The sequence below is a fragment of the Anabrus simplex genome, chromosome 2 (assembly GCF_040414725.1).
Source record: "Anabrus simplex isolate iqAnaSimp1 chromosome 2, ASM4041472v1, whole genome shotgun sequence".
Lineage (NCBI taxonomy): Eukaryota > Metazoa > Arthropoda > Insecta > Orthoptera > Tettigoniidae > Anabrus > Anabrus simplex.
In genome coordinates this window covers 214,643,187-214,664,989 of record NC_090266.1, presented here as the reverse complement: position 1 = coordinate 214,664,989, position 21,803 = coordinate 214,643,187, and the positions used below count along the sequence as shown (strand labels likewise).

At 38.5% G+C, this 21,803-nt stretch overlaps 1 protein-coding gene across 4 annotated transcripts in view; it reads right to left on the bottom strand.

Moving 5' to 3' along the window:
• Positions 1–21,473, bottom strand: part of LOC136862755 (aprataxin and PNK-like factor) — a 175,544-nt gene extending 154,071 nt beyond the window's left edge. The window contains exon 1 of one of the 4 annotated variants that reach the window (XM_067138988.2): positions 21,216–21,473. The gene's annotated coding sequence lies outside the window, so the exon portion shown is untranslated. Of the gene's footprint in view, positions 1–20,990; positions 21,150–21,215 lie in introns of those variants that run through there. The other 3 variants (XM_067138987.2, XM_067138989.2, XM_068226509.1) reach the window with 3 other exon arrangements.
• Positions 21,474–21,803: the final 330 nt, after the last annotated feature.

The window sequence follows — 21,803 nt, the reverse complement described above, 5'->3', positions numbered from 1 at the left end:
TGAAAATCTCGCATATAGACTTCTGACAGAAGTGACATCCAATCACCTGACCATGTTCGAAGTCCGTGAGTTCCAAGGAGCGCCCCATTCTGCTCTCTCACATTGTCTAATGACTACTGAGGTCGCTGTTATGGAGTACCTGGGAGTAGGTGGCAGCACAATGCACCTAAGATGAAAAACTTATGTTTTTGGGGGTGTCCGGATACTTTTGATCACATAGTGTTTGTATGTATGCACGTATGTATTTATTAACTTCACATCCCAATAAAAATATTATGCTGATGAAATGGGGAGGGGGAACACACACGCGCAAAAACTCCAGCCTAGTGTGTGATCGCTATCACTGGGAAACACGAGAAGAAATGTGGGTTGTTCTGTTCAGAAATAATTTTTGATTTGGTGAAATATTCCAAAGTCTGGTGCCTTTGGCTGAATGTTCAGCGTCGAGATCTTTGGAACAGAAGGCCCCAGATTCGATGCTCGGCCACATCATACTTTTTAACCCTACCTTACACTTTTCACATACATACAACACACCACACTATCCACAAGAACATGCAGTAATAAATACATCCCTCCACAAAGGGTTGACATAATGAGGGCATCAAGCTGTAAAACTGGTCCATGTCCACACGAGAAACACAGTTTGTACCAGCTACCTACCAGGGTACCAGGAAGAATGGCACAGGAAGAATAAGGTGAAATAAGTTGCCTCTGCCAAGTGATATAGCCTACCAGTAATAGGCAGAACAATAGGAAGCACGATATTAAAAACAGAAGCACCGAGCTCGATAGCTGCAGTCGCTTAAGTGCGGCCAGTATCCAGTATTAGGGAGAGAGTGGGTTCGAACCCCATTGTCGGCAGCCCTGGAGATGGTTTTCCGTAGTTTCCCATTTTCACACTAAGCAAATGCTGGGGCTGTACCTTAATTAAGGCCATGGCCGCTTCCTACCCATTCCTAGCCCTTTCCTGTCCCATCGTCGCCATCAGACTCATCTGTGTCGGTGCGACGTAAAGCAACTTGAAAAAAAAAAAAAAAAAAAAAACAGAAGTTTATAAAATAAGCTCTTATGACACGAGAGATCACAGGTTTCTAAATTGAAGTTCTGTTCTATGTGAAATGCACTGAAGATGAAAATTTTTACTGATCCCATGGAAGTCGAGTAGCAAATAAAACAAAGTAGGTATTTGAAATACAGTAGCTTTTACAGTATTTTATAATTTTATCAACCACTCGCTTCAGTGGCACAGACGACCAGTAGTTGGCCTGCGGCTTAAAATTATGGCACCTCGGCATTACTTCAACTTTCAGCATTTCAAACAGATATTATCATCTTTATCATCATCATTTACCATTTCACTCCATTTTTTCTTACACTATGAAAGGAAAACATATCACAAAGGGAGTATTTCTCTTGATTGCAACATAGGTAATCATTCATATAAACTCACACAAGGATTTAAATGAGAGATCTGGACACTGTTCATTGCAGTTATCCCCTGGAAGTCTAGTAGCATGTTTATGATTTGGGGGAACAAAGGATTACATTAAAAACAATTTCCATTAGTATATCTTTATCAACTTTTCACACTTTCAACGTCTGAGAAAACCTTCTAAAGGAATTGCTAGAATCTAAAACTGTGCCTGATGTATACCATCAACAGCATTCCTCCATGTATAGGACTTCTGGCCTGAAAGAAAAAAGGTAATTTATTACACTGAAAGGGTACAGTATGTAAACATATGGTATATCAAATATTATTGATCCAATCACTTTCTCCACTAGTTCTATTTCCCTTCATTATTGGCTCAAAAGCCTAGGAAACCTACTTTCCACTATTTACCTCACATACCCCCATTACTGAAGTAGGTTAATACGTTTGACTTCACCCAATGCGCTCATTCCAAACATTTACTTCATATCTTCATTATGAATACCCTAATGCCATTGATCTCAACTCTTTTTTACATGCTACCATTTTCCCTCAGTTATATTTAATTGTGTGTTTGAGTCATCAGTCCATAGACTGGTTTGATGCAGCCCTCCATGCCACCCTATCCTGTGCTAACCTTTTCATTTCTACATAACTACTGCATCCTACATCTGCTCTAATCTGCTTGTCATATTCAAACCTTGGTCTACTCCTACTGTTCTCACCACCTACACTTCCTTCAAGAACCAACTGCACAAGTCCTGGGTGTCTTAAGTTGTGTCCTATCATTCTATCTCTTCTTCTCGTCAAATTTGGCCAGATCAATCTCCTCTCACCAATTTGATTCAGTATCTCTTCATTTGTGAGTCGATCTATCCATCTCGCCTTCAGCATTCTTCTGTAACACCACATTTCAAAAGCTTCTATTCTCTTTCTTTCTGAGCTAGTTATCGTCCATGTTTCACTTCTATACAATGCCACGCTCCACACGAAAGTCTTCAAAAACATCTTTCTAATTCCGATATCAATGTTTGAAATGAGCAAATTTCTTTTCTTAAGAAAGCTCTTCCTTGCTTGTGCTAGTCTGCATTTTATGTCCTCCTTACTTCTGCCATCATTGGTTATTTTACTACCCAAGTAACAATATTCATCTACTTCCTTCAAGACCTCATTTCCTAATCTAATATTTCCTGCATCACCTGCCTTCGTTCGACTGCACTCCATTACTTTTGTTTTGGACTTATTGATTTTCATCTTGTACTCCTTACCCAAGACTTCGTCCAAACCATTCAGCAGCTTCGAGATCTTCTGCGGTCTCAGATAAAATAACAATACCATCGGCAAATCTCAAGGTTTTGATTTCCTCTCCTTGGATTGTGATTCCCTTTCCAAATTCCTCTTCGATTTCCTTTACTGCATGTTCTATGTACACACTGAAGAGGGGGCACAAACTGCAGCCTTGCCTTACTCCTTTCTGGATTGCTGCTTCTTTTTCAAAGCCCTCGATTCTTATCACTGCAGACTGATTTTTATACAGATTGTAGATAATTCTTCGTTCTCGGTATCTGATCCCAATCCCTTCAGAATCCGTATGGGATACGTGAGCGACTTTATGATTCGACATAGCTTGGTCCAATCAACATTATCGAATGCCTTTTCTACATCTACGAATGCCATGTATGTGGGCTTGTCCTTCTTGATTCCATCCTCTAAGATCAGACGTAAAGTCAGGATTGCTTCACGTGTTCCTACATTTCTTCTGAAGCCAAATTGATCTTCTCCTAACTCAGCTTCAACTTGTTTTTCCATTCTTCTGTAAATAATACGTGTTAAAATTTTGCAGGCACGAGATACTAAACTAATGGTGCGGTAGTTTTCACACTTGTCAGCACCGGCTTTCTTGGGAATAGGTATAACAACATTCTGCCGAAAATCTAATGGGACTTCTGTCTCATACATCTTACACACTAAATGGAATAACCTTGCCATGCTGCTTTCTCCTAAGGCAGTCAGTAATTCAGAAGGAATGTCGTCAATTACAGGTGCCTTGTTCCTATTTAGGTCTCTCACAGCTCTGTCAAACTCTGACCTCAAAATTGGGTCTCCCATTTCATCAGCATCAACAGCCTCTTCTTGTTTCAGAACCAAATTATCTTCATCTTTACCTTGGTACAACTGTTGGATATGTTCCTGCCATCTTTCTGCTTTGTCTTCTTTCCCTAGAAGTGGCTTTCCATCTGAGCTCTTAATATTCATACACCTAGATTTCCTTTTTCCAAAGGTTTCCATGATTTTCCTGTATGCAGCATCTACCTTTCCCAGGACCATACAACCTTCGACATCCTTACACTTCTCCTTCAGCCATTCTTCCTTAGCTACCTTGCACTTTCTATCCACTTGATTCTTTAATCGCCTGTATTCTTTTCTGCCCTCTTCATTTCTATCATTCTTGTATTTTCGTCTTTCATCAATCAGGTCTAGTATGTCCTGAGTTATCCACTGATTCATAGTTGATCTTTTCTTCCTTCGTAACATCTCTTCAGCAGCCCTACTGACTTCATTTTTCATGACTATCCACTCTTCCTCTTTGTGTTTCCTTCAGCCTTTTCATTTAGCCCTTGTGCCACATGTTCCTTAAAACAATCCCTCACACTCTTTTCTTTCAACTTGTCTTGATCCCATCTTTTTGCATTTTTTCCTTTCTTCAATTTCTTCAACTTCAGATGGCATTTCATGACCAACAAGTTGTGGTCAGAGTCCACGTCAGCTACTGGGAAAGTTTTGCAATCCAATACCTGATTTCTGAATCTCTGCCTAATCATAATGAAGTCTATTTGATACCTTCCAGTGTCTCCAGGTCTCGTCCACGTATACAGCCGTCGTTTGTGGTGTTTGAACCAAGTATTGGCAAGGACTAAATTATGATCAGTGCAGAATTCAACCAGCCGACTTCCTCTATCGTTCCTTTGTCCCAATTCGAATTCTCCTACTGTACTGCCTTCTCCTCCTTGGCCTACCACTGCATTCCAGCCTCCCATCACTATTAGATTCTCGTCACCTTTTACATATAGTATTAAATCTTCTCTCTCTTCATATATTCTTTCGATTTCCTCATCATCCGCTGAACCAATAGGCATATAGACCTGCACTACTGTGGTGGGCATTGGTTTGGTGTCAATCTTGATGACAATAATTCTTTCACTATGCTGGTCATAGTAGCTTACCTGCTGCCCTATTTTCTTATTCATTATTAAACCAACTCCTGCATTTCCCCTGTTTGATTTCGTGTTGATAATTCGGTAGTCGCCTGACCAAAAATCCTGTTCTTCCTGCCAAAGTACTTCACTTATACCAACTACATCTAATTTTAGTCTATCCATCTCCCTTTTCAGATTCTCTAAACTGCCACAACGATTCAAACTTTTAAAATTCCACGCTCCAACTCGCAGAATGTCAGTATCCATCTTCCTGATGATCACCCTCCCTCGTGTAGTCCCCACCCGGAGATCAGAACGGGGGACTAGTTTACCTCTGGAATATTTTACCCGGGAGGAAGCCATCATCAGTACATCACTCATACAGAGAGAGCTGCATGTCCTCGGGAGTTAGTTACAGCTGTAGTTTCCTGTTGCTTTCAGCCGTGTAGCAGTATCAGCACAACTAAGCCATGCTGAGTATTATTACAAGGCCATATCAGTCAATCATCTAGACTGCCGCCCTTGCAACTTCCGAAAGGCTGCTACCCCCCTTCCGATGAACCATTCGTTATTCGGGTCTCTCAACAGATACAAATCCGATATGGTTGCACCTGCAGCTCGGCTATCTGTGTCATTGGGACACGCAAGCCTCCCCACCGCGGCAAGGTCACATGGTTCATAGATTATGCATCAGATATCCCACCTCTACCAGTTTTCACAACCATACAGCAGTTTAAAAATTGAGCAATGTAAGGATCAGATTGTTTTTAAATCCTCATCTTCGAACGAAATACTGTTTATCAAAACTGCAACTCACTATGCCACTTTTGTTTTACCCTTGGTATATTGTCATCCTGATAGAATATATATCCTAAATACATAAATGGTTCAACCACTCTCATTTCATATCTGTGTGAGACAAAAAACAACTAGTTCAAACTTTATATATTGCAAAACAGTGCTCACTTGACCAAAAGCTCTTCACATTCTGACTGTAAACAAACTGACACTGTAAAGTATGACTTCTAACCAGTTGGATTTCTTTTACAACTTGCTTTACGTTGCGCAGACTACACATGGGTCTTATGGTGACAATGGGACAGGAAAGTGCTAGGAATGGGAAGGAAGCGACCGTGGCAATAACACACAGCCCCAGCATTTGCTTCGTATGAAAATGGGAAACCACGGAAAACCTCTTCAAGGCTGCTGAATGTGAGGTTCGAACCTACTATCTCCCGAATGCAAGCTCACAGCTGTTCACCCATAACTGCACGGCCAATTCGCTCAGTAATCTTTTTTTTTTTTTTTTAATGGGTTTGTCAATATTTTAAAGTTTCTTCCAACCAACAACACTTTAGTCTTGGAAAAGCTGATTATTATCCCATGTACAAAGAACTACTTTCCAAGTAACAAGAAATTAAATTGCAAGTTTATAAGCACCTTCTGTGATTACTACCAAGTCATTAGCGAAATCAAACTGCTGGCAATATTTCCATCCAAGTGAATCCCAGCCAACCACAAAATTATTTTCAGTAAATGATCCATATAAACTATAAATGATAAGGACTGAAGATTGTATCCTTGTCTGATCCTTGTATTTACTTTGACAAAAGTCATATTTTTGCAATAGGCTGACTGTCACCATCAATTCCTTTTACTCGCCATCATGATTGATAATAATAATTTCCTTTTTCCAATTCCAGCTGGGTTGGGACATTAAGGGCACTTTTCCATCTTTCTCTATCCAACTACCACTGCTGCTCCTCAAGTGTGTTCCAGTTCAGGTTCCCTCTTATTATGTTGTTCTTGATCGAGTCCAACCACCTAAGCCTGGGTCTGCCTCTTGTTCTCCTTCCTTCAACCTTAGCCTCCATCATCCGCTTCGGTGTCCTTCCGTCTTCCATCCTCTTAACATGTCCAAATCACCTCAGTTTACTTATTCATTCTGTCTGAAAGGTTTCCTGCACATATTTACTTCCCGACATTCCCATTTCTTACCCTGTCCTTTCTTGTCTTCCCTAATCATACTTTTCAAAATGTCATCTCACCAGCCTGGATTTTACTCTTCTGTCTTTTCATCATTGTCTAGGTCTCTGCTGCATATGACCAATCCTGTATCCATTTGCTTCCCAAGTACTTAACCCTCCAAGTGGCAAGCGCCTGATATCAGGCGTTTTATGCGTTTGCCCAGTGGCAACGCCTGATATCAGGCGTTTTTGACATGCTCTTTATTTTATTTCGATAATCTTATTATTATTCATCGAAATGTGCTAATTACAAATTAATTGAAGGAGAAATGTTCGGCCATAATCATGAAATAGTTTGTATAATAACATCTTACACTAATCTAGTGTAAATCGTTGCCAAAGTAGCGTCATAATTCCGCTGTCTTGTGCTAGCTGCTACATACTCAGCCGCCGGCCACACGAATGTCTCAGTTGAGCCAGCTATATTTAGTCGCCAGTTTTCCTTCTGATATCAATCTGAAGTGTTGATATGCACTCATCTCAGCAATACTGAATCATTTCCTCACAAGAACAGTGAATAAATCTTCAAAGGGACTGTCTCAGATTGTTTTAGGTACAAAACTTGAACCTAGGCAAATCGTTTACTTTAGGCAAGGTAACGCTCTACTGGTTGCTTATAAAGAGACGAAAACAAGAAAAAATGAGGGGTTGAAACCACTACTGATTCATAAGTACAATAACTTCATGGGAGGTGTAGATAATAAAGGTAAGTGCATTTTCCATGCCACTTGTTCCAGACCCTCTAGAAGGTACTGGAAGCAGTTTTTTCAAATCTTCTAGATATGACATTATTTGACACATACGTCCTGTACATAAAGAACACTGATAAGCCTTTAGCAAGATGAGACTTCATGATCACTATAGTTAGGGGATTGCTAAATGAACAGTTCCCAATTCCAGTTGTGAGGCCAACAGGTCATGCAGGAGGCCCCCCTCATGCTCTCGAAATATTGCCACAGAATAACAATCGCCTATGTGTTGTGTGCTTGAAAGTAAAGAAGAAGAAGAAGAAGTCTACATTCTGGTGTCGAGGATGTAATGGTGGTATTCACCAGGAGTGTTATAAACTAGTGCACTTCTGGAGGCCTCACAATCATGGAGTAAAAAGAAAGACCCACCCAAGTGACTGAGTGAAATGTACAAGTGGTAGCATACAATTGCTGTATACATTGTTGTATAATTTTTCCAGCTAAGAACAGTATTATAAACTATATACTGGTACGCACCTATTTACTATGAACTGGTGCTTCTTTTGTATATGTCATTTTTTTTAAAATTTACCTAAATATAAACATTTTATATATAGCAAAAGTTTTGCAAAAATAAATAATATAAACAAATTCAACATATTTTTGGTCTTACACTTTGTGGATGATAAATAACAGCTTTAGTATCATCATCATCTTATTCCTTGTACTTTTGAGGATAAAAGGGTGTGCTGTTTATGTATGTATAACAAGTCAACGATTTTTAACACAATTTATACCAAGAGTCTGCAACACCGGTAAGATATCGCTGCCATTACAGGATAAATGACTGCCACTTCGAGGGTTAAAGCTTTTGCAAAATTTCAAGGTCTTGTAAACTTTCTAATAATAATAAATATGTTATTTGCTTTACATCCCACTAACTACATTTTCGGTCTTCTGAGACACAGAGGTGCCGGAATTCAGTCCCGCGGGAGTTCTTTTACGTGCCAGTAAATCTACCGACACGAGGCTGACATATTTGAGCACCTTCAAATACCACCGGACTGAGCCAGGATCGAACCTGCCACTTTGGGGTCAGAAGGCCAGCGCCTTAACCATCTGAGCCACTCAGCCCAGCTGTAAACATTCTAAAACTTTCTAATAAGGATTTAGTTTTAACTACATTTCTGTTCTTTCAATTAACCATACTGTAATTTGGATAAGTCTAAACACAGTTTAGAATTAGTATCACGTACCAATTATTTAGCTTTAACACCAGTCCTATTGTTTCAGCTAGACTGTTATAATTAGGACATATGCTTATCGTGCTTACTGTATCATTGCAAAATATTTGTCTAGAATGGTAAAAATCTCTCTTCTGTTAGCGTGTAAGTAGAAAAATAAAAAAATAATACCTCAAGTACCAAGAATTTAGTTTTAACTCCAGCTCCACTGTTTCACTTAACCTGTTATAATTATGACAAACCTAAATGCAGTTGAGAATTGTAGTGTAGTTATTTTATTAGACAGTATCTTGCCTGCTACATTCGTGCGTTATCCTCGTGTATGTAACCCTTTCGATATTTCAGCATTTAACTACCAGCATTTTACATTATTACAGCATCTATATATATAAAAGAACTTGTCCTGACTGACTGACTGATTCATCATCGCCGAGCCAAAACTACTGGACATAAAGAATTGAAATTTTGGGGATACATCCATACTAAGATGTAGGTGCTCGCTAAGAGAGGATTTTTGGATATTCCGTCGCTAAGGGGGTGAAATTTTAAAATGAGTGTATCTATATCTCAAAACTTTTATAGTTTATAGATGTAAAAATTTGTATTTAGAATCTCCTTTAAAAATAAAGAAAAACGTATTTTTTTGTTTTCGGTAAATCCCAATAGGAAGGGTGGAAAAGGGTGAAAAATGGGTTGAATGCCTTTAATGAGGCTACTTATTTTTCAGAACCTGAAGATATTACAGACCTGAAAATTGGTACTTACAATCTACTTTAAAAATAAAGAAACAAGTATTTTTTCGTTTTTGGAAAATCCAAATACGGGGGGTTGAAAAGGGAGGTAAACTTTTAAAATCAGTGTATCTACATCTTAAAACTTGAAAAGTTTACAGATGTAAAAATTGGTATTTATAATCACCTTTAAAAATAAAGTAACACGTATTTTTTGTTTTCGGAAAATCCCAATAGGAGGGGTGAAAAAGGGGTTGAATGCCGTTAATGAGGATACTTATATCTCAGATACTGAAGATATTACAGACATGAATATTGGTATTTGGGATCCCTTTTAAAAATAAAGAAACTCTTTTTTTTTGCTTTTGGAAAATCCAAATAGTGGGAGTGAAAAGGGGGTGGATTTTTAAAATGACTATATCTATATCTCAAAACTTTAAAAGTTTGCACATGTAAAAATTGATATTTAGAATCTCCTTTAAAAATAAAGGAACCCATATTAATTTGTTTTCTGTAAATCCCAACGGGAAGGGTGTAAAAGGGTGAATAATGGGTTGAATTCCTTTAATGAGGATACATATATCTCAGAAACCGAAGATATTACAGAACTGAAAATTTGTATATGGGATCTCCTTTAAAAATAAAGAAACATTTATTTCTTTTTTGTTTTTTGGAAAATCCATTTAATGGCGGTTATACAGGAGCGACAAATTGGGGTGAATTTTTTGAAAGACTATATCTACAGAATACCTGAGAAACGTAAAATGTTACAGACATAAGAAGTGGTATTTGGAATCTCCTGTAAATGTAAAGAAACATAGGTGATTTGTTTTTGGAAACTCCACATAAGGGGATCTAAAAAGGGAGTGAAATTTTAAAATGAGAATTTCTACAGTTTATATCAAAAAACTTAACATGTTACCGAAGTGAAAAATCGTATTTTTTATCTCTATTACAAATCAAGAAACGTTATTTTTAGTTTTACGAAATACCACTTGGGTGGAGGAGCGAGGGTAAATGTGACTGAAAATGGTTTTTTAATTCGGCTACTGATATCTCAAAAATGAAGATGTTACAGGCGTGAAATTTGATATTTGGAATCTGCTTTAAAAGCAAAGAAACATGTATTCTCGGAAATCCAATTAAGGCCGGGGAGGGGGGTGAAAGAATTGAAAATTTAATTGACTTAATTGTATGAGAATACTTACGTCTAATAAAAACTTGTTACAGACGTGAAAAATTGGTATTTTATACTGGTATTTAAAAACAAAGAAAAACGCATTTTGGGGGAGGAAATCATCTTGGGGGGCGGGAGTGAAAAGGAGTTGAATTCCTTTCATGAGGACACATAAATCAAAAACTGAAGAAGTTAGAGTCGTGATAATTGGTATTTAGAAGATCCTTTACTATTAACACTTTGAAGACGATATCACCCCATGTGGGGTGACGGACCCTCATACAAAATATAGTATGTCACCCCTCATGGGGTGACACGGCAGTGTGTCCAGGCCTTTCAACTTTAGGCTGTCGCACGAAACTAGCGCTACCATTCGCTGTTGTACTGCATTGCTTGTTAACGTAAGGTGTTCATAGAGTGCAGCGCAGTGCCCATTCCTTTCTCAGCACGCTGGGCATTGCGCAACAAACAGTGGAATTTCTCTGACAGATACGCAACCATCAGAATTCAATTATTAATGGCAAGGAAAATAATGTGGATTGGAGTCTATTATTGCTTTATTCTTACATACTGGTTGAGATTTAGCACTCAGATGAAATTGTAAACCGGGGCTACGTGTGAATAAAAAAAATGTTTCTGCAAACCTGGGAATGTTCCCCAGTAATTGTCACTGGCTGATGATTTGGTTGAATCATTGCCCGATGCAGCACCGGAATCTTTGCTAGTGTCCTCACTACACAAACTACTGTTGAATTTTGACTCGGAAAAGGTGGCATCACATTGCAAATCCTAAATGTCAACATCTCTTGATTCAACACTCGAACCCTTTTCAGGTTGTTGTTCTATCTCTCTATCGGTAAACATGGCTTACTCAACACAGAAACACATAACATGAATTAATTTTGAAAGGCGTGTAAATCAACAGCTCACAGTACAGAGCACAGTGTTCCACAACAACAAAGATAAAGAGGCGCTTTCTCTGTTGCATAGTCAACCTAATAACCATATGTCACCCCAATGGGGGGACACAAAAATAGTAACTTTGAACATAAAATATGTCTTTGATTATCATCTACGAATGAAATTACGAACATCCGTAGCCCACAACCTGAAAAATGTATACGGCATTTCAGCAGTTTACCGTGGAAAAAGCAAATGTACACGTCGACGCTAAAGTGTTAAAGAAACAAGTTCCTTTGCCGGAAAATTCGCTTGGGGGGGGGGGGGAGGAGGAGTGTGAAAGGAAGTGAAAAAAGTGAATTATTTTTATGGGGATCCTTATATCTCAAAATTGAAGGTAATAGAAGTGAACATTGGTGTTTGGAAACATGCATTCTTTTAATTATTTTGGGGGGGGGGTAAATAAACTTAACGGCGGAGGGGTGTAAAAGGATGTGAAACCAGTTGATTTTACAGTTCATAATGTACTATAAGGAGCCTCTGTTGCTAAGGTGGCAGCGCGCCGGCCTCTCACAGCAGGGTTCCGTGGTTCAAATCGCGGACACTCCAGTTTTCCCTGTCATCATTCATTCCAGCAACACTGTCCAATATAATTTCACTTCATTTGTCATTCATTATCCATTGCCCCAGAGGAGTGTGACAGGCTTTGGCAGCCGGCACAATTCCTATTTACATGTAACTAATCTCATTATTAGACCTGTATTGAACTATGCTATGACATAGTAACAATTTGTTGGTTATTTTGATCTACCTTTTCAATACAAATTACAGTTTGTGTTGCTAAGTTGTAATGTTACAACACTAATTTACCGGGACATGTTTCGCTTTTATTCACAAGCATCATCAGCCTATACAATTGCCTCAAGGTTTGTCATATTTGGGTTGTTGTTACAAATTTCTTTACATTGAATGTAAATCTAATTTCAGTGATAATATTTAAAACAAGAATAATATACACATTAAAAATTATGACAATATGATTTGCAATGTTAAAATGGATTAACTCTTAATTCTAAAACACATTGACATCCAAAACACAGTTTTTACAATTTGAAAATTTGGCTAAAAATTGTTTGCAATGTTAAAATAAAATTGATTCAACTATAATTTGTATTTTTTTTTCAAGTTGCTTTACGTCGCACCAACACAGATAGGTCTTATGGTGATGATGGAACAGGAAGGGGCTAGGAGTGGGAACGAAGCGTCCGTGGCCTTAATTAAGGTAAAATGGGAAACCACAGAAAACCATCTTCAGGGCTGCCGACAGTGGGGTTCAAACCCACTATCCCCCGAATACTGGATACTGGCTGCACTTAAGCGACTGCAGTTATCAAGCTCGGTATGTAAATTTTCTCATGGAACTGGAGTGTTTATCATAGAGACAACTTAGGAATGGCAGGAGGGGGAGTACTTATACTGGTAAAAGAATAATTTTTAAGATACGAAAAGGTTAAGGATAAGGAACATGAAATTCTAGGGGTAAGACTTATCTGTAGAGATAATAGGCAACTAGATGTTTTTGTGTGTACAGACCTGGCACGGCTGACGCTCATGCGGAATTATTTCACGAGATAATCAGCTATCTGGGGAAAAACACAGGAAGGAACATTATGAACCGGTTGATCTGAACTTGCCAGATGTTAACTGGGAAGGGAATACAAATGACAGAAAGTATGACCAACAAATGGTGAGTAAGTTATTATGGGACAGACAGCTGAATCAGAAAGTGATGGAACCAACTATAGGGAAAAATATCCTGGACATGGTTCTGATAAAACCAGATGAACTCTATACGGAAAGTAAAGTGATAGATGGTATAAGTGATCATGAAGCTGTCTTTGTCATTGTTAAAAAAAAGTGTTAGAAAGAATGTTGAAAATGTAGGACTATTAGGCAATACCGTATGGCCGATAAGAGGGGCATGGCGAAATCTTTAAAAAGCATTCATGATCAATAAAAAAGGTAAATAAAAATGCAAACCATCTATGGGATGGGTTTAAAGCAATTGTTGAGGAGTGTGAAAATGGGTATGTACTTTTAAAAGTGGTAAGGAATAGTAAGGACCCACTATATTATAACAGGGAAATAAAGAGATTAGGAAGATGTGCAAATGAGAAATCAATCAATCAATCACTGCTGATCTGCATTTAGGGCAGTCATCCAGGTGGCAGATTACCTATCCGTTGTTTTAGTAGCCTTTTCTTAAATTATCGCAAAGAAATTGGAAAATTATTGAACATTTACCTTGGTAAGTTATTCCCATCCCTAACTCCCCTTCCTATAAACGAATATTTGCCCCAATTTGTCCTCTTGAATTCCAACTTCATCTTCATATTGTGATCTTTCCTACTTTTAAAGACACCCTCAAACTTATTCATCTACTGATGTCCTCCCACGCCATCTCTCCACTGACAGCTCGGAACCCTTAAACCCTTTAGCATCCTACATACCACTTAATCGAGCAGCCTGTCTCCTTTCTCCCAAGTCTTCCCAGCCCAAAATTTACAACATTTTTGTAACGCTACTCTTTTGTCGGAAATCACCCAGAACAAATTGAGCTGCTTTTCTGCTTTTCTTTGGATTTTATCCAGTTCTTGAATCAAGTAATCCTGGTTAGGGTCCCATACACTGGAACCATACTCTAGTTGGGGTCTTACCAGAGACTTATATGCTCTCTTCTTTACATCCTTACTACAACCCCTAAATACCCTCATAACAATGTGCCAAGATCTGTACCCTTTATTACTATCATACTTATGTGATTACCCCAATGAAGGTCTTTTCTTATATTAACACCCAGGTACTTACAATATCCCCCAAAGGAATTTTCACCCCATCAACGCAGTAATTAAAACCGAGGACTTTTCCTATTTGTGAAACTCACAAAATGACTTTTAACCGCGTTTATCATCATACCAAACCCTACTGCCCATCTCACAACACTATCGAGGTCACCCTGTAGCAGCTCACAATCTTGTAACTTATTTATTACTCTGTACAAAATAACAACATCTGCAAACAGCCTTATCTCTGATTCCACTTCTTTACACATATCATTGATATATATAAGAAAACAAAGGTCCAATAATACTGCATAGAGGAATTCCCCTCTTAATTATTACAGGATCAGATGAAGCTTTGCCTACTCTAATTCCCTCTGAGTTCTATTTTCTAGAAATATAGCCACCCATTCAGTCACTTTTTCTAGTCCAATAGCACTCATTTTTGCCAGTAGTCTTCCATGATCTACCCTATCAAATGCCTTAGATAGGTCAATCGCAATACAGTCCATTTGCCCTCCTGAATCCAGGATATCTGCTATATCTTGCTGAAATCCTACAAGCTGAGGTTCAGTGGAATAACCTTTCCTAAACCCAAACTGTCTTCTGTCAAACCAGTTATTAATTTTGCAAACATATCTAATATCAGAAAGAATGCTCTCCCAAAGCTTACATGCAATGCATGTCAAACAGACTGGCCTGTACTTTTCAGCTTTATGTCTATCACCCTTTTCTTTATACACAGGGGCTACTACAGCAACTCTCCATTCATTTGGTATAACTCCTTCAACCAAACAATAATCAAATAAGTATTTCTGATATGGTACTATATCCCAACCCACTGCCTTTAGTATATCCGCAGAAATCTTATAAATTCCAGCTGCTTTTCTAGTTTTCCACTTTTGTATCTTACCGTAAATGTCATTGTTATCATAGGTATATTTTAATACTTCTTTAGTATTACTCACATCCCCTATCTGGACATTATCCTTGTAACCAACAATCTTTACATACTGCTGACTGAATAATTCTGCCTTTTGAAGATCCTCGCGTACACACTCCCCTCATTCATTAATGATTCCTGGAATGTCCTTCTTTGAACCTGTTTCTGCCTTTAAAGTACCTATACACACCCTTCCATTTTTCACTAAAATTTGTATGACCACCAATTATGCTTGCCATCATGTTATCCTTAACTGACTTCTTTGCTAGATTCAATTTCCTAGTAAGTTCCTTTGATTTCTCCTTATTTCCATAACCATTTCTAACTCATTCCAACCTGCACCTCCTTCTTAGTCTCTTTACTTCTCTGTTATAATATAGTGGATCTTTACCATTCCTTACCACCTTTAAAGGTACAAACCTATTTTCACATTCCTCAAAAATTGCTTTAAACCCATCCCAGAGTCTGTTTACATTTTTATTTACCATTTTCCAGCAATCATAGTTACTTTTTAAAAACTCCCTCATGCCTGTTTTATCAGCCATTTGGTACTGACTAATAGTCCTAATTTTAATACCTTCCTTTCTTTCACATTTATTTTTAACTACGACAAAAACAGCTTCGTGATCACTAATACCATCTATTACTTCGGTTTCTCTGTATAGAGCTCATCTGATTTTATTAGCACCACATCCAAAATATTCTTCCCTCTAGTTGGTTCCATCACTTTCTGAATCAGGTGCCCTTCCCATATTAACTTATTTGTCATTTGTTGTTCATGCTTCCTGTCGTTCACATTAACTTCCCAATTGATATTTGGTAAATTGAGATCACCCACTACAATCACGTCCCTTTCCTTATCGTTTCCCACATAGCTGATTATCTTATCAAATAATTCTGAATCAGCGTCAGCGCTACCCTTTCCCGGTCTGTACACTCCAAAGACATCAAGTTGCCTATTATCTTTAGAGATGAGCCTTACACCCAGAATTTCATGTTTTTCATCCGTAACTTTTTCGTAGCTTACAAATTCTTCTTTCACCAGAATGAATACTCCCCCTCTTACCATTCCTATCCTATTTCTACGATACACACTCCAGTTCCGTGAGAATATTTCTGCATCCATTATATCATTTCTCAGCCACGATTCAACTCCTATTACAATATCTGGTAAGTATATATCTATTAAATTACTTAATTTGATTCTTTTGCTTACAATGCTTCTACAGTTGCGCACCAACATATTTATGTCATCCCTACTTGATTTCTAGTTCCCTGTTCGCTTATCACCGCTCCCTAGGCCACCCCGTTTCCCTGAATGTACCTGCCTATAACCCTTCTAAACAAGTTTCCTAACTTATATGTATCACTGCGGTTTAAGTGAAGACCATCTGAGCACAGATCCCTGTCTCCTTCCCACCCATTAGGATCTAGAAATCTCACTCCCAGTTTCCCACATACCCACTCCATAGTCTCATTTAAATCCCCAATCACCTTCCAGTCAGTATCCCTCCTACACAGTATTCCACTGATAACAATCTCCGCTCCTTAAACTTCATCCGTCCTGCATTTACCAGATCCCACACATCCCCAACTATGTTGGTACTCATACCTGATTGCCTTACGTTGTTAGTACCAACGTGAAACACTACCACCTTCTCCTTTCCCTCCTCCTTCTCTTCTACTTTCCTCAACATCTGCCTCAAGCTGATTCCTGGATAACACTCTACCCTGGTTCCCTTTCCTCCACACACTTTCCCCACATGTCTAACGATGGAATCTCCCATGACCAGAGCCTCAACCCTACCCAACTCATTTGAACCCCTCCCCTCCCGGTCAACCCTATCTTCTCTCACTGCTGCAGAAGCTACTTCCTCGTCTCTTTTCTCCCACCCTTGACCCTGTTCCACCTGTCTTTTCCTTTCCTTTCCACTACACTACATTTCCCTTTCTTACCTTTTCCCTTCTTCCCACTTCCACACATATCAGCAGCAGTTCCTTTTTCCTCATCTTTCCTCGGTTGTTCTACCTGGAGTGACTAGTACCGATTTCTCACAGACACCTGTTCTGAATTCTGATCCTGAACAGAGCCCTTAGCCTGCAATTTCCTTCCCCTTAAAACATTAGACCACCTGTCTTCTACAATTCCCCCATTTCCTTTCCATCCCTCCTTTGCACCTACTGTATCCTGTACATTATTTGATGGAGGCCTACTTTCCTTCCTGTCTTCTGAGAGAATCCTAATTATCTCCCTCAAACTCTCCAACTCCTCCTTCATACTCCTTAATGCCTGGCCACACCCACAGTTCCTACACTTGCACTGTGTAGCCATAGAAAGAGAGTTAGGAATGGTTGCAGGAGTAAGGAGAGATTGAAGGAGCTAACTACTAAATTGAATTCAGCCAAGAAACGTCATCCTATAATGGTCAGGCATTACGTTGAATTTTGTATTTAGTTCAGAAACCAGTTAAGTGACACCGCGTGGTTCATTTCTGCGGTAAGCTGCTGGTACCTTTCCAGTTGGCACTGCTGTTCTGAATCCAGGATAACCAGCTGTTCATCTGTTTTTGTTGTCATTGTTGTGTTTCTGGAATCGCATGTTCTTAGTTTTGTGAACAACTGATTCAAAAAGTGTTTCTTTTGTTCAGTGCAGTGTTTTTTTATATTCTTAGTGATATGTCTGAAAATTCAGAAGCGGGTTCGAATCCCACTGTCGGCAGCCCTGAAGGTGGTTTTCCGTGGTTTCCTATTTTCACACCAGGCAAATGCTGGGGCTGTAACTTAATTAAGGCCATGGACGCTTCCTTCCAACTCCTAGGCCTTTCCTATCGTCGTCGCCATAAGACCTATCTGTGTCGGTGCGACGTAAAGCCACTAGCAAAATAAAAAAATTCAGAAGACGAACTTGTATCTAAAAATGAAACGAGGAGTGGTAGACAAACAAACTCACACGTGTATTATTATTTGGAATGCAAGGGGAGAAGGTTATATTTCTTACTCAGACAGGGAAATACCTGGTCTGAGCCCTACAATATTCTTTGTTACTGTTTGTTTTATGTGCCCATCAATATCAAGAAGATATGTGAACTAAATGCCTTAAAACCTTACCTGATGGAATATGAACACTTTTATAACAGCATTTTACAATGGCCTACTACAGAGACAGAATGTGCTGTGGAGCTTGTTTATGAGGACTGATTACCTCTTGTCATGATGAGCAGGCATTGTTGATTTCATCCTTTTGTATCAGCAATACAGTCTAAACCTATTAAAATATTTTTTTAAAGCAAATATGTGGTTTATGACAAAATCCCTTCAAAATTCAAGAATTATCCCTTTAAAAGACGTTTGCAACACTCGTTTATTTCAGAAACCAGTTAAGTGGAAATTATTTCTGGGTTTTTTACATCAAAGTTAATAAGCACAAAATATTTTTCCTTAGATAGAAATTATTAAGAGATATAATACTTTCAAGCTAAAATATTAAAACCCCTACATAACATTTTGTCTGATGCTAGACAGTTTTTTTCATTTTCCCAAAAATGACAGACTTGGCGCTTGACTGGTTTCTGAAATAATCAATTCAAATGACAGCCACGTTTTTGAGCAAACAATAGAAAGATATGTACAGATACTTTAAGGCAGAGACAGGTGCAAGGAAGGGCATTCCAGGGATCTTGATGATGATGATGATGATGATGCTTGTTGTTTAAAGGAGCCTAACATCTAGGTCATCAGCCCGATTCCAAGGATCATTAATGAACAACTAGGGTGTATATGTGAAGACCTACAGAAGTTATAACTATTCAGTCAGCAATATGTATAGATAGTTGGATATAAAGACAATGCCCACACAGAGGAGGTGACTAATTTTGGCAAAATACTGAAATTTACCTACTTTAATAAAGACATTTACAAAAAGATACAAAAGTTGAAAGCTAGAAAGTCAGCTGGGATTGATAAGATTTCTTGAAGCTAATTCTGATTGAACTATATCAGGAACGTAATATTGAGGTCAATTTTTTTTTAAAATGGAAATTAATACAAATTTGGAATGCTTTTCCACAACATTTTACAATGTAAAATACATGTGCAGCAATTGTAATTATATGTATTCTGCATTCATTCACAATATTTGTATATAAATTTTATACTGTCTTCAAAGTTAGCATCAAATAAGACTTTAAACTACCATTATTGTCAATACTGCACATATGACGGCCTTGTTTAAGTGAAAATTCACCAACGTGTTCACTAGTGTAACATTTTTTAAATCAATTTGATATTTTGTTAATGATAAGATCTTGTATTTTTAATGTATTCACTCATGCAACATATTTTTATAATTCTGATGTATTGATATGACTGATGATGCCCCACAGATAGGGCGAAACATGTCTCAACTATTTTAATGAAGTTTAACTAATACGTTAACATCTTGTACTGTATTGAATAGGTTGAAGTTAAAATACATTTCTTATATTATATTGACTCCATCATTCCATTACTTGTTAACACATATTATAATAAGTTATCTATTCCACACAATATAATCTACCCCTACCACAACTTCAAACCCCTCCTCCAATCCTGCCCACACCTCCCTTTTCCCACCGTTCTAACCTCTCACCGCACAAGTCCCACACAGAGGACATAATTATTTTTTCAACAAATTAGTTTGTCACACCGACACAGACAGGTCTTATGGCAACGATGGGATAGGCAAGTGCTAGGAGTGGGAACGAAACTGCCGAGGCTGTGAAAATGAGATCCCACGCAAAGCTATCTTCAGGACTCCCGACAGTGGGGTTCGAACCCACTATCTCCCGAATGCAAGCTCATAGCTACGTGCCCGTAACCACAAAGTCAACTCGCTCAGTATCAATCAATTACTCAATCATCAATGACCTGCATTTAGGGATGTCGCCCAGGTGACAGATTCACTACCAATTGTTTACCTAGCATTTTCTTAAATATTTTCAAAGAATTTGGAAATTGCTAGTGGCTTTACGTCACACCGACACAGATAGGTCTTACTGCGACGATGGGATAGGAAAGGCCTAGGAGTTGGAAGGAAACAGCCGTGGCCTTAATTAAGGTACAGCCCCAGCATTTGTCTAGTGTAAAAATGGGAAACCACGGAAAACCATCCTCAGGGGTGCCGACATTGGGGTTCGAACCCACTATCTCCCGGATGCAAGCTCACAGCCACGCGCCTCTAACCGCACGGCCAACTCGCCCGGTAATTTGGAAATTAGTAATTAGTAGTAGTACAGTAAAATTCCACCATGTATTCATTTCTAGACATGTATGTGATTATTTCTATTGCATTTTCTATGCTTGAAGATAGAATAAAAATAATTCACTGACCGATTGATTGATTGATTGATTGATTGATTGATTGATTGATAAAAGTAATGCTGGAGAGGCGAACTGGAGGACAGTGAGAGCCCTAGGTGTCATTCACCCACTAGTACAAAACTAAATTTATAGCCTATATATATATATATACAATTTGCTATACGTCGCACCGCACAAGTAGGTCTTACGGCGACGATGGGACAGGAAAGGGCTAGGAGCGGGAAGAAAGCGGCCATGGCCTTAATTAAGGTACAGCCCCAGCATTTGCCTAGTGTAAAAATGGGAAACCACGGAAAACCATCTTCAGGGCTGCCGACATTGGAGTTCGAACCCACTATCTCCCGAATACAAACTATCCACTTCCCGAGACGTTAATATACTCCGCAAATGACTTTTCCAAATTTTTAATATTATTTTCAATACGAACAGCTGTAAGGAAAACTTACTTCTCGGAAGAAGAGTCCAGAATCATCCAGCCCAGTGTTTCCAGTTACACATGACAACTCATGATTGTAACCATACTTTTATTCTAACTAAAACGACAAGGAAAATCAAGTTCGGCAACAGCCAACCTAATGAACATGTTTGAACGAGGACAAATCAGGAAATTTTTGAAAATAAGTTCAATGACGACATCTGAAAATACCTCGAATATCTAAAATTTATCTTACTATAACGGAAGTCCAGATCAGGTGCACTAACCAAGACGAAGATGAATTTGAAGATGAAGCAACACCAACACGAGGAAAAATCATGATGAAAACACTGTATTCCGTTTACATTAACGCCAATAACTCATAATCTCCAATATTAAAGGCATGAACCAATTTCTATTATTTTGCTATTTGGAGATCAGAGTATACGAAACAAATTACCACGTTGAGGTTCAAGATTTCGAGCCAAAAAACAAGCGAACTGTCCTGACAACAAGTGCAGCCACCACAAGAAATTTCGGGAAGTTCTGTTCTGTTCTTCTTCTTCTTGGTTAGTATTTGGACATCGTCGTAAGACGCTACGTCCAGTCACTGGTTTGCGGGATAATTAATGACTGGGAGAGGTACCAACATTAGAAGAAATTAGTACACTAAGAGATAGTACGGTTAGCTATGTAATGAAGCTAATGACAGCCGGTAATAATGAAAACTGAGGAAATTACCAATAATATGGAGGCTAAACTATCTAGGATAACACAAAAACACTGGGACACAGGGTTCTAGTGCTTCACGTCTGTGTGGTCTACCACGACGTCTTACTACAAA